This window comes from Panicum virgatum, chromosome 4K (assembly GCF_016808335.1).
Source record: "Panicum virgatum strain AP13 chromosome 4K, P.virgatum_v5, whole genome shotgun sequence".
Classification (NCBI taxonomy): domain Eukaryota; kingdom Viridiplantae; phylum Streptophyta; class Magnoliopsida; order Poales; family Poaceae; genus Panicum; species Panicum virgatum.
This window is the reverse complement of record NC_053139.1, coordinates 43424110-43438605: the sequence shown is the minus strand read 5'-3', so window position 1 is coordinate 43438605 and position 14496 is coordinate 43424110.

The window sequence follows — 14496 nt, the reverse complement described above, 5'->3', positions numbered from 1 at the left end:
CTTGTGCCCTCCGGGGTTTTGACTTCGTTTCAATTTCATACGTCTCGTGCTTTTCTTTGCGATGAATTTCGATTTTGCTTTGTTGGTTCTCTGTGCACGAGTTTGTGGTGATAGTGTGACTCTTTTAAGTGATTCTAATCCATCTAGCCTAGTGCTAAAACCCCCGGAATCACGAGTCCCCTCAAATCGAAGTTTTTGCATTCTTGAGAAAACCCCGTTCTTGCTCGGGAATTCCTCGATTCCTCCCAAACCATGGAGTGATTCGTCGATTCCTTTGGTGGGTATGTTCACAAGGTCTTTGTGATCGTGCCTGCAAATTTTGGTGAGCTTTGAACTTGTTTTGATCCTCCGATCGTCAAGTCTCGGATCGAACCGAGAGCAAAAACAGAGTTTCTGCGTCAGCCTGAGTTTTTACCTATCACCGGTTAAAACGACGCTTGTGATAAGGTGCATCGGATCAACCGGTGAGTAGGTTTTTCACGCATTAGGGTTTTTGGGGTTTTCGATTGGTTGCACCGGTGCATTAGTCCCACGTGCATCGGATCAACCGGTGATACCTTTTCACTGACCTTTAGTGTGCTGTTTTGAGCGTTGCACCGGTGTATAGAATTTTCTTAACGTCGGTTCGACCGGTGCTCAGTGCGTTTCATTTTGCAATCTCTCTGGACAATTGCACCGATACTAGGGTTTTATTTTCATCGGTTTAACCGGTGTTAACCATGCGTTTTTGAGTCCCTCTGGACAACAGCACCGACGTTGGTTTTGATTTTACCGGATCATCCGGTGTGACAACACCGGTTGAACCGACGCTGTTCCAACCCATACGTCGGATCAACCGGTGCTCGCGTTTCTCTGCTGCCGGCTCCTTCTCACCGGTTGAACCGACGTGTTCATACCTATGCACGTCGGATTAACCGGTGAGTTATACCGAGCTGTTTCTTGTGTTGTTTTTCGTGCTTGCTTCCGCGATTGTTCTCGCTTGTCCCTAGGGCTGTCGTGTGCTGGTGTAGCTCCTCCATAGCTACTCCACACTTCACCTAGGACGTTAGGGTTGGGTGCATACTTTGGATCTTAAGCCGAGCTTCCGATTGCGATAACTTTTAATCGGCTCCCATTCACCCCCCCCCTCTGGTCGCTTTTTCGGTCCCTCAATTGGTATCAGAGCTTGGTTAAGGTTTTCATTACCCTAACCGGTTCGAAAACCACTTGGCGACCATGGCAAGTCTTGGGAAGATCCCTGTGTTTTCTGGCGAGGACTATGCTTATTGGAAGGTTCGCATGCGAGCCTTCTTGCAAAGCATGGGAGCCGAGGTTTGGGATATAACCCAGAACCAGGCTTACGAGGTGCTTGCTGTTCGGACCACTCCTCTTCAAGTGACTGAGCACGAGGCTAATGCCAAGGCTATCAATGCCTTGTTCGCTGGCATTTCTCGTGCGGAGTTCTCACGCGTCTAGGGTTTTCAGGAAGCCCACAAAGTTTGGACGTGCCTTGAGAACTACCACGAGGGCACACCTCAGGTTAAGGCTAGGCTTTTCGAGACTCACTGGCGTGAATATGAGAACTTCACACATGGGCCGGGTGAGAGCATTGGCGACATGTTCAGTCGGTTTCAATCGATTGTGAATAAAGTCAGTGCGAACAGATCTGCTGATGCCCTTGACTACACAGAGCATGAGAAGGCTCTCAAGTTGCTCTACGCACTTGACCGAAATGTGTGGGATCTCAAGGTGAACACGATCATCGAGTCTGCAGGCTATGAGACTCTGACCGTGAATGAGCTCTTCAGCAAGCTCAAGGCCACGGAGGTGGATAACCAGACACGAGCCAAGCTCAATGGTGCCCCTCCTTCCAAGAGCATCGCTCTTGTGTCTGGCCCAGGTGGATCGAGCTCTAACGCTAACTCTGCTCTTGGCTTTTCTCTTGCCTCTTTGCCTTCTGTTACAGATGAGCAGTTGGAGATGCTGGGCGACGACGACTTGTGCCTCCTCATCAACAAGTTCTAGCATGTCTACCACAACAGGCAGAGGAGGAAGAACCCCGGGTGCTACCACTGCGGCGATCCGAACCACTTCGTCGCCGACTGCCCCAAGAAGTCCGGCGATGACCAGAACAACAACATCGAGTACTACCGCCACCGCGACCGCGACAAGGGAGGCTCCAACAAGGAGCGTCGGCGCCACAAGCACCGCAGTCATGACCGGGACAAGGGAGGGCGCTTCGACAAGGAGTCGCTCAAGAAGCGCTTCCAGTACAAGGCCAAGAAGCGGGAGAAGGCTTTCTTGACGCAGCTCAGCGACCTCGACAAGAGCCCCGACACCGACCGTTCTTCTTCACCGACCTCCGACGACGATGACAACAAGAAGAAGAAGCGGGACAAGGAAGCCACCGGCTTCATCGGCCTTTGCTTGGCGGCCGGTCGGCGCAAGAGTTTCTGCACCATGGCGGGTGAGGCAAATGGTGCTCGTGCATCTCCAGGTGGACATGCTACACTGACGCATGATGACTCTTCTCCTAGATCCGAGAGTGATTAAGAGGTAAACTCCACTATCGACCTGCTTGATACTAAGGTTAGGGAGTTGTACGCCACTCTCGACAATCAGAAAAAGTTGCTTAAGGAAGCAGCTAGAGAGCGTAAGCTGCTTAGGGCTGAGCTGGCTTGTGCTAGAGAGAAATCTGGTGAGGATGAGTGCGCTGGCTGCATATCTCACATGAATGATCTTGTTGCTCTCCGTGCCAAGCATGATGAGAACGTAGCGAACTTGGATGTTGCCAAGATTTCGCTGGCTGACGTGTCTCACGAGCTAGCTAGGGCCAAACATGAGCTTGAACTGGCCAAGGATGCTCCTATCGTTAGTGATGTGCTTGAATGTGATGAGTGCTCCATCTTTAAGTCTGATCTAGCTTCTTTGCAGTCTAAGTTTGCTACTATTGTGTGTGAGCTAGAGGAGCTTAGGTCTAGGCCTGTTCTGCTTGGTGCTTGTAAGCTTTGTGCCACGCTTAGGTCGGAGCTAGATGAGAAGAACGCCTTGATTAAGTCTTTGGGGAAGACTAAGGTCGGGGAGTCTAGCCCACCTATTGATTGTCATGTTTGCCCTGGTCTGATTTCTGATTTGGATAATCTTGCGGTAGAGAAAGCCAACTTGGAGAATGAGAACACATATCTTAGGGCGATTCTTAGTTGGGTTTCTAGTAGTGAGCCGCAGTTGGGCATGATGATCAAGCAGTTTAAGCGTGGTGATGGGTTTGGGGTCGGTTACACCTGCACGAAGTCAGACTTTGACATGCTGTATGGTAAGATCGGCAAGGCTGCTGGAGTTCCAAGTGCTTTAAACACTGCTAGTACGAGCACGCAGCCTTCGCTTGTTGACCCCGTGGATGGTGTGCTCAAAGAACCACAAAAAGCACCTCCACAGAGGCAGGTTTGGGTTCCAAAGCCCAATGAGCTAAGGAATCCCCTCGATACGTTCCCTGCTGCCACAGCCCAGGTTATCCAAAAGAAGAGGGCTGCTCCTCCCCGTCCAAAGGCGGGGCCTCCACCTCCCAAGAGAGAGGTGAGGTACCACTGCGAGTACTATCATAGAGACGGTCACTTGGAGGAGTTTTGCTTCAGGAGGAAGCAGGCTGTGAGGCGTGAGCAGGAGAGACGTAACTCGAACATGTACTCTGCTCGAGTACATGGTCCTCCTCGGCGTGGTGGTAGGCAAGATGCTAGGGCGCGCCGTGTAGGTGGAGGACAGGGAGACGGTGGTGATTACCGTGCTCCAGCGGGTGGTCGCTTTGCCGGTCGTGCTTCTGGTCGTCCTCAGTACGGCTATGGACCACGGGACCGAGGCTTTGGAGGAGGTTACGAGACACCACATTTTTCTCGCGGTGGTGGTCGTCAGCCTCGCGGTAGACGGGACAGGGGATACGCTTTACCTAATTTTGCTAACCCTTCTGTAGAGCAAATGGCTCGACACTGGTTTGCTTCACACTTTGCTAACCCCAGTGTTGAGACATTTGCTCACCCTTTGTCTCGCTACTGATGTACAGGTTGGAGGCTTGGAGAACAGGTGGATCATGGACTCCGGTTGTTCGCGCCATATGACTGGGAATGACAAATAGTTCTCCAGCCTCATCCCGATGCGCTCAAAGGAGTACATTGTGTTCGGGGACAATGGAACATGAAAGGTATGTTGAATTGACGCTGTTCGTGTTTCCGATCGCTTTACCCTGAGAGAAGTTGCTTTGGTTTCGAACCTTGGGTTCAATTTGCTCTCTGTTTCGCAACTTCTTGATGACAGGTTTGAAGTTCGCTTCAAGGAGGGTTGTTCTCGTGTTTTAGATTCCAGAGGAAATTTGGTTTGCCGGATTTTACCTCGCGATCGGATTTTCTTGGTTGATTTCTCTGGAACTTATCTTAGTCCTCCTTGTTGCTTGCTGGCTGGTCCTTTTTCTGATTTGTGGAAATGGCATAGGAGACTTGGACATTTGAGTTTTGATTTGTTGTCGAGACTGAGCTCACTTGGCCTGATCCGAGGATTGCCCAAATTGAAGTTTGAGAAGGATCTTGTTTGCCATCCGTGTCGCCACGGGAAGATGGTTGCCACCTCTCATCCGCCTGTTAATCAAGTGATGACCACTCACCCTGGAGAGTTGCTACATATGGACACAGTTGGTCCTTATAGGGTGATGTCGGTTGGTGAGAAGTGGTACATTCTTGTGATCGTGGATGACTTTTCTCGCTATTCTTGGGTCTTTTTCATGAGAACCAAGGATGAGGCTTTTGAGATTGTTCGAGACTTGATCTTGAGGTTGAAGAACGAGCTACCCCATGCCATGAGAACGATTCGCAGTGACAATGGCACAGAATTCAAAAACGCTCGTTTTGACACCTTTTGTAGTGATCAAGGTCTTGAACACCAGTATTCTTCCCCCCTACACTCCACAGCAGAATGGAGTTGTAGAGCGGAAGAATCGGACGCTGGTTGAGATGGCTAGGTCGATGCTCGATGAGCATAGGACTCCTAGAAAGTACTGGGCTGAGGCGGTTAACACCGCTTGTTATGTGTCCAATCGTATTTTTTTGCGTCCTTTCATGGACAAGACTTCTTATGAGTTGCGATTTGGACGCCAGCCCCGTGTTGACCATCTTAGAGTTTTCGGTTGCCGGTGTTTTGTGTTGAAGGAAGAAAACCTTGATAAGTTTGAGTCTTGATCGTCTGACGGTATTTTCATCGGTTATGCTTCTCACTCTAGAGCTTACCGTATGCTGATTATTGATACTAACATCGTCAGAGAGACTTGTGAAGTCACTTTCGACGAGACTGCACCGTGCAACTCTTCTTTCTTTGAGGTTGCAGGAGATGATGAGCTCGGCACCCCCATCATTGAAGATGAGGAGGAAGAAGCTGCGGAGGGTGATGCTGAGGCTACCACACGTGCTGTGGACCCAGCCGCCTCCGCCACGAGCTCGGACGATGATGACGGCCCCATCCCGACTACATCTACTTCCTGGGGGCCGATCGAGCAGGTGACTCAGCCTTCACCAGCTGCATCTGAGGAGACACCAGTTTTGGTTGAGGAGGCGACTTCGACAAGGGAAGCACCGTGACACATTTAGCGTCGTCATCCACCTCAACAGATGCTAGGTGACCTCAACACGCGAGTCACACGGTCCAAGGTAACAAGTATCGCTGGCTTTGCTCATTCAGCGTTTGTTGCCTCTTTCGAGCGCAAAGATGTTGGACACGCACATTCTGACTCTAATTGGGTCAATGCCATGCATGAGGAACTCGAAAATTTTGAAAGGAATCAGGTTTGGGTTTTGGTTGAGCCTCCGCCGGCTTGTAACCCCATTGGAACCTAGTGGGTTTTCAAGAACAAGCAAGGTGAAGATGGGTTGGTAGTGCGGAACAAGGCTCGACTTGTAGCCCAGGGGTTTTGCCAAAAAGAGGGTATTGATTATGAGGAAACTTTTGTCCCGGTAGCACGCTTAGTGGCGATTCGAATTTTTCTTGCATTTGCTGCTTCCAAGGGTTTTAAAGTTTTCCAAATAGATGAGAAATCTGCCTTCTTAAATGGTTTTATTGAAGAGGAAGTTTATGTGAAACAACCCCCTAGTTTTGAAAATCCCAAGTTTCCAAACCGAGTTTACAAACTTCAGAAAGCTCTTTACGGTTTGAAACAGGCACCTAGAGCTTGGTACGATAGGCTTAAAAACTTCTTGCTTGCTCAAGGTTTTAAAATGGGATGTGTTGATAAAATATTGTTCCTCATGCGCTCTGGCTCTGACTTTTTGTTGGTTCAGATTTACGTGGATGATATCATCTTTGGTGGCTCTTCTCACGCTCTTGTTTCCAAGTTTTCTAAGCAGATGTCCAGGGAGTTCGAGATGAGCATGATGGGTGAGCTGCAGTTCTTCCTCGGGCTGCAGATCAAGCAAATTTCCCAGGGCGCATTCGTCCATCAAACCAAGTACACCAAGGACTTGCTGTGGAAGTTCGACATGAGTGACTTGTGTCCTCAGCCGACTCCGATCAGCACATCAACGGCGCTTGATGCGGACTTGGACGGTGAGGCGGTGGACCAGAAGGGAGTACAGGAGCATGATCGGCTCCCTCCTGTACATGACGGCGACGCGGCCGGACATTCAGTTCGGTGTCGGCCTCTGTGTGCGGTATCAGGCTTCGTCGCGTACCTCCTACAAGCAAGTGGTGAAACGCATCTTCAGGTACCTCAAGTTTACTCCTGAGTTCGGTCTTTGGTATTCTGTGGATTCATCTCTTGTCTTGGTTGGTTTTTCGGATGCCGATTTTGGTGGGTGTCGGCTGGATCGCAAGTCGACTTCCGGTACTTGTCACTTTCTCGGTACATCACTAGTTTCGTGGTCCTCTCGCAAGCAAGCTAGTGTAGTGCTCTCTTCCACAGAAGCCGAATACGTTGCCGCTGCTAGCTGCTGCTCTCAGATTCTTTGGATGAAACAAACCTTGCAGGATTATGGGTTGAGTTTTGGTAGGGTTCCCATCTTTGTAGACAACATGTCTTCCATTTGCATTGCAAAGAACCCAGTGCTCCACTCCAGAACCAAACACATAGACATCAGGTTCCATTTCCTGCGAGATAACCATGAGAGAGGCCACATAGACATGATTCATGTACCATCTGAGAGGCAAACAACATATATGTTTACCAAACCACTTGAGCATGAGACTTTTGCTCGCTTGCGAGGGGAGCTTGGGGTGTGTTACCCCTTTTAGTTGCTAGTTTTTGTTTGGTTAGCTTTGTAGGGCTTGATTCTTTTTCTCTTCGTTTTTCTAGGTTTGGTAGCTGCATTTTGCACTTGCATTGTACATTTCAGCATTTTTGCATTGTCTCACTTGCACTAGCATTCTTGTATACATTGCTATGACCTCCTAGTGTTTGCTAGTGTGAGTTTATAAACGTGATCATGAATAGCTTGCTCCACTGTGTATATGATATCCTCTGAGTTAAGCTATTTTGATTTGAAAATTCGAAAACATGGTCACCCTGTCTTGGCTACTAGCATGTTAGGGCGTGTTGATATGCTTTGCTATCTTATTCATGCTAGTGTAGCTTCTTGATACTTAACTTGTAAAATTGATAAAATTGCTTGAATTGTGCTTGAAATGGAATGAAAAGATCCACGTGGGATTGATTGTCGCACTGATCGAGCTTTCGGGACGGCTCACTTTGCACTTGTGAGAACCCGGGCAAGGCTGTGCATGACTGAAACAAGTGTCTTAAGCTTCTGATTGCCGTTGGCATAGGCTTGGCCTCGTTGCTAAGTAAAGCATGACAAGCTTTCAACCCCTGGCATTAATAATTGCTTGATATAATTTGATTGCAAAATGGGTGTTTGCAACATATTTTGGCTGTTTTTGGCTCACCTGTAAGAGTTTGATTAGCACTGATTTTCATTCCCTACTTGTCAGTGCTAGATCATGGGTGATGTTTTTATTTCAACTAAACTGAACTTGCTAAGCTCTAGACATGATTTGATATACCCTGTTGAGCTAGATGCAGGTCTTGTTTATGGATGCACACGTGCTTGTGACTAGATGTTGCTCATATCCTTGTATCCCTGAATGCTTTCACTTACACCTCCTGCATTGCATTCATTGCATAGCATACCTTCAGGGGGAGTTTTAGATCTGTTTAGCCTTGATGTGTGCATGTGCCAACAAGGGGGAGAAGTTTAGTGATCGAACAAGGGGGGAGAATTGTTTGATTTTTTGAGAGTTTCAAAAACTTGTTGTGCACAGGGCTTTGAGAGTACATACATGTGGTGAGAGTTACACTGGTAAGGGGGAAATGCATTTCAGTGGGAGTTTCTGCTTTGTTTAGCTCCTGGTTTTCTCTATGCTTCTGGCATGACTGTGTCGAGCCCTGCCTCTGTCTTTGAGGAGTCATGCTTGTGTTTGATCGATTGCGTCGAGCCGTTGCCCTTGTCTTAGGGAATCGATCTTTGCTTGGTCAAGTGACTTGTTCTTGATTCTTTCGAGCTTTTGTCACTTGTTCAAGTTCTTCATCTTCTTTGTTCTTCTTGGTTTTTGCTTCTCTCTTAGTTCGTTTTTGTTTCGATTGTGGTGTGTTGATAATGCACTCATCAAGGGGGAGATTGAGGAATGTGGAGTACTCACTCCTGGTTGTGATGAGTGAATTGTCAACCATGCTGTGTGATCGTGTGCTTGGTCTTTGGTTGTAGGTACACGCGTCGAGTGTCGACGGAAAACTGCCGTGGAGGTGCTGTGGCCGATGGACCATGCGGTGGACGGCGATGAAGGGCAGCCGGGACCGGAGCTCGGGCCGGGCGGCAGCAGTGGCGTCCACTCCTGGATCGAGGGCGCAAGCGCCGACGGAAGGTGGGTTTCTTGGTTTGCGCCACAAAACCAAGTTGGCGGACGGCGGTTGAAGACGCCAAGTCGTGGAGGCACGGGCATCGGTCTCGGGACTGGCGGAGGAACGGGCGTCGACGGCGTCTAGGGCCTCGCTGCGGGCGAGGAGGCGACGGACGTCGGGCGGCGTCTAGGGCCGTGAGAAGGCCAAGGCGGGAACGGCGTCTAGGGCCACGGCGTGGAGGCGGAAATCTTCCCGCGCGTGGAGTTTTGGCGGTTTTCTCAAAACCGGCCACCTACCCGAGTTTCGCGGACCCTCCAAAACCGCGGACCGGATCTTCATCCCCACGGCGGCATCGCGGAGAAGACTTCGACTCGAAGAAAGAACCTTGGCCGTCGGATGAGTCCTTGTATCTTTTTCCGGTTTTGCCCCTACGGGCTTTCTAGTGTCTAGTTAAGTCTAGGGGTATTTTAGTCTTTTTGTTCTAGAGTTAGTGGGCTTAAATACCCCCTCACCCCCTCTCCTCTCTAGCTCTCCCTGCCTGGCGCCCAGACTCTTCTTCCCTCTCCCGTGCGCCTCCTCCCCCTCTTCCTATTCTTCCTCCCTCTCTTCTCTAGGGTAGGATTTTAGCTATGGATTTTTGAGACTTTGTACTGAGATTGAATGGGAAAGGAGACCCTTCCCTCCTTGTGCCCTCCGGGGTTTTGACTTCGTTTCAATTTCATACGTCTCGTGCTTTTCTTTGCGATGAATTTCGATTTTGCTTTGTTGGTTCTCTGTGCACGAGTTTGTGGTGATAGTGTGACTCTTTGAAGTGATTCTAATCCATCTATCCTAGTGCTAAAACCCCCGGAATCACGAGTCCCCTCAAATGGAAGTTTTTGCGTTCTTGAGAAAACCCCGTTCTTGTTCGGGAATTCCTTGATTCCTCCCAAACCATGGAGTGATTCGTCGATTCCTTTGGTGGGTATGCTCACAAGGTCTTTGTGATAGTGCCTGCAAATTTTGGTGAGATTTGAACTTGTTTTGATCCTCCGATCGTCAAGTCTCGGGTCGAACCGAGAGCAAAAACAGAGTTTCTGCGTCGGGCTGAGTTTTTACCTATCACCAGTTAAACCGACGCTTGTGATAAGGTGCATCGGATCAACCGGTGAGTTGGTTTTTCACGCATTAGGGTTTTTGGGGTTTTCGATTGGTTGCACCGGTGCATTAGTCCCACATGCATCGGATCAACCGGTGATACCTTTTCACTGACCTTTAGTGTGCTGTTTTGAGCGTTGCACCGGCGTATAGAATTTTCTTAACGTCGGTTCAACCGGTGCTCAGTGCATTTCATTTTGCAATCTCTCTGGACAATTACACCGACGCTAGGGTTTTGTTTTCATCGGTTTAACCGGTGTTAACCATGCGTTTTTGAGTCCCTCTGGACAACAGCACCGACGTTGGTTTTGATTTTGCCAGATCATCCAGTGTGACAACACCGGTTGAACCGACGCTGTTCCAACCCATACGTCGGATCAACCGGTGCTCGCGTTTCTCTGCTGCCGGCTCTTTCTCACCGGTTGAACCGACGTGTTCATACATACCTATGCACGTCGGATTAACCGGTGAGTTATACCGAGCTGTTTCTTGTGCTGTTTTTCGTGCTTGCTTCCGCGATTGTTCTCGCTTGTCCCTAGGGCTGTCGTGTGCTGGTGTAGCTCCTCCATAGCTACTCCACACTTTACCTAGGACGTTAGGGTTTGGTGTATACTTTGGATCTTAAGCCGAGCTTCCGATTGCGATAATTTTTAATCGGCTTCCATTCACCCCCCTCTGGTCGCTTTTTCGGTCCCTCAATTATATTGATCCACATGACTCTAGTAAAACAAGGAACCTGTTCCTCGCCAGAGACCCACCAGCAGGATGTATTGTATGGTGCAGGTTAGTAACTGATACGTGCCAATGCCGTACGTATTGCTAATGTACAGTCTAATTGGATCGAATTTCACCATGCCATATAATATAATATAATAACTACTATGACTGATGTATATATAGTTTTGTTATCTGGTTCATTGTTACATAGGGTAGAAAGCAGCCATATTGTTACTATTATCAAATTAAACCAAAATTACAAGAGGTAATGCCCATCAAGTTTTCCTGTTGAAGGGTAAACCAGAGTAAAACAAGAGGTAATGCCCATCAAGGTTTCCAGTGAATAATAAACATGTTGTACATGAATTTTCCCTTTCATCCTCACCCACTGATGCCAACAATTTTGACTCGATCTATCTGATATAGTAGCATCTAGATCTTTATGCCCCTCATTTTGACTTCATCTGATCAGCTGGGGGAACAATATTTAATCTGTGAGAACAAATAGTCTCATGACACATAAATTTAAGGCTTATGTATGCTTATATGTCCCTAAGTAAAGCTCCTGCTATGCAGATGGTGGCATTAATTTACACTTTCAGGCCAAGATGCAGACTGGCTTCAAGGAAACAGGAGGATGGATGCAACGGAAGCACAAGCTAGCTAACAAACCTTGACTCCTGATAATAACAAACCTATGATCAAGGAAATTATAAAATCATGTGTATTAATGGTGAGTTGTGCCAATGTGTTTCTCATGTAGTTGATGAATCGATAAATTATAAACGGATTAGTAGAATATTGTGCCAACTAGTTAACACGAACAAGTGCTGTACTTATGAAATGACAACATATGGTCATGGATATCATGCATCGTAGAATTATTTTGTGCAGAAAGACTTATTAGCTTACAACCACATTTCTGTATAGCCTTTCCTAAGATAGCTTTTATACTGATCTCCCCGTTAATGTTAAAAGATATCGACGACCAAACTAACAGGGTTTTAAATAATTTCCCATTGGTAACCACATCTCTATATATGTATGCGTATATATATGCCTTAAACAATTAACCGCTTCTATCATGTGCATAACATGGATTTTGCCTATGATGATTGACTGAAAACGTTGCTTATATCTTCCATGCATGCATGGATCCACCAGGAGTAGTATATATGTATAAATCGGTGCAGGGCTGGTACTGTATTTGGTAATGTAGTTTACTTTAATTAGTTTATTTATTTGAAATGAAATATAGTTTAGTTCATTGATCATGCAATGCATTTGATTCTGTCTAGCTAACATGTTGGACTGCTCATCAATAGCACCTTGTTAGTTGTCAAGTAGCACTGCTATTAGAGCTCAGTAATTTAGCTAGTTGTCAAGTAGTACTGTCAATTTAACCTCAGTTATTTAAGAACTTGAACTTGATGCTTTGAAATGATGTATGGCAACAGAACATATATAGAACTGTATTATTAAAAAACATGCTAGGTCATGCTAATTTCATGCAATTGGGTCTTAGCTCTTAATATATAGATATGCAAGATATATACTAAACATCTAGAATCATAGTTTGTCTTTATCTTATTACCATTGTTTGTTGTTGATAATGTCCAGGTTGCATTTTTTGTGGTGGTGTGTACATTTGTTTTCATAAAATCCCTTGAGTTTTTATAGATGAGTTCCTTGTTCTAACTGTGTTGCAATATGTGAGGATTTTATTTGGAATGGACCAATTAAATTTTATTAACAGTATTTTTGCTGTTTATTTGTTACCCTTGAGACGATTTCTCCACACAATTCATTCTTTCAGTCTTGCATATTGTACTGCTAATTATTTTGATGACTTCTTGTTGGACAAACCTGGATGACCTGATGTCTCATAGGTTATAAGGTGTGAAATTTCTGGCGTGTCATTTCACATCATAATAAATTGTATAGTTTGTCTTTAATTTATTATCATATCATATGATAAGCTGATCCTATGTATTGCATACGTCAAAAATACATATGTCGTTTTGCATTGGCCTAATTTTCTAAAACACAACTTTCACCACTAGCTCCGTTCCGAAAGGTAAGATCTTTAAGTTTTGTCCCTAGTCAAGCTTTGACTAAAAAAATATATTACACTAGCTCTCCGTTCCGAAAGGTAAGATCTTTAAGTTTTGTCCCTAGTCAAGCTTTGACTAAAAAATATATTAACCTCGCCCATATCAAATAATAAATACACTACCAAGATATATTTTATGATGAATTTAGTGAAACTAATTAATATGATGCCGTAGATGTTGGTATATTTTTTTTAACTTGGTCAAAGTTAGAGACGAAGTTTGACTTCGGGCAACTGTTTCATTATATTTTTGGAATTTGAACGGAGTACATACCTTTTCTTATAAGTTTCAAAATTACAATGCCATATTTTATCTATATGTATGCAGGTGTTTCATGCAAACTTTAATTAATCTAACTGCTGCCTTCTAACCTTTAGAGTTACTAGCTAGCTCAAACAATTCCCAGTATCATGTATTCAGAATATTACTAGAAAAATGCTCCCTAGAGGTCCGTCACAGACGTATATATATCGTCCCTGATAGGTCGATGAGCTTCCTCTACAAGAAGCTAGTTACAACAAACTCTATCTTATACAACAAAGATGATACAAACAACGGATACTAGCTAACCTTATCAGGTACTCCCTCCGTTCCAAAATGTAGATTGTTTTGGCTTTTCTAGATTCATAGTGTTTGCTAAGCATCTAGATATAATATATGTCTAGATACTATAACGAACATGGCACCATTTATGCCATTTCGAGTGATTTTGGTGATCGTATGACAACGCAATCAATGGGACTAATAGGTTTGTTAAGTGAACATTTCTAGATCCCAGGGATGAAGTAAAAAGGGCATGCAAAGCAATACACGAAGAAAGAACTCAAAGAAACGCTGAATTGGATGAGTTCTGCAGAAAATAGGAGCACCGGAAGAACCGATGCATGCAGCATCGGTGCATCCGATGGTTGTCGGAAGTTCCGACGCCCTGGCATCGGTGCAAATCTGAGCACCAAATGGAGATCAAGCGAAGACCAAGTCAAGATAGCCAAGTCACCGGTTGAACCCGACGGTGTCAAGCTAGGCATCGGTGCATTGGATGTACTATGTTCCAGAGACGATGTCAAGCACGCAGGAGCCAAGTCTTCAGCACCGGTTGAACCGGTGGTCCATCGGAGCAGAGCACCGGTGTAAATGACGTCAGCAGAAGAGAGATGTCCAACGACTAGTCCAGTTGCTGTTGTGACCGGTTGAACCGACGCCCATAGCAACGGTTCATCCGATGGTCTCTGGAGTCACTGCAACTGTGTCAGCAAGACAACGGCTATTTCAGTTGCTATGAGTGACCGGAAGTTCTGATGCCTACGCAGAATTCTACCAACGGCTACAAACGGCTAGTTCGACTTGGAGGCCTATATATATGTTCTCCCCCGGCCATTTGAAGATTGCTGGAGTTGCTGAACATCCCACACACACCCAAGAACATCTCCAAGCCATCCAAGAGCATAAAGATAAAATCTTTAGTCCTTAGCACAAGCTTTGTGACTGTTAGTGCAAGGTTAGCTCTTGAGTGAGTGATCAAGCAAGGTTTAGATCCTTGTGCTGTGGTTCTAAAGTGAACCATCCTTGTATTACGGTGCGCCGGCCATCCTTGGAGCAATTGGTGACTCGTCGGCAAGTCAACGACCCTCCGGTTTGGTGTGGAGCGGCGTCGATGACATTGTGCGGGGGACGGATACCCCTCCT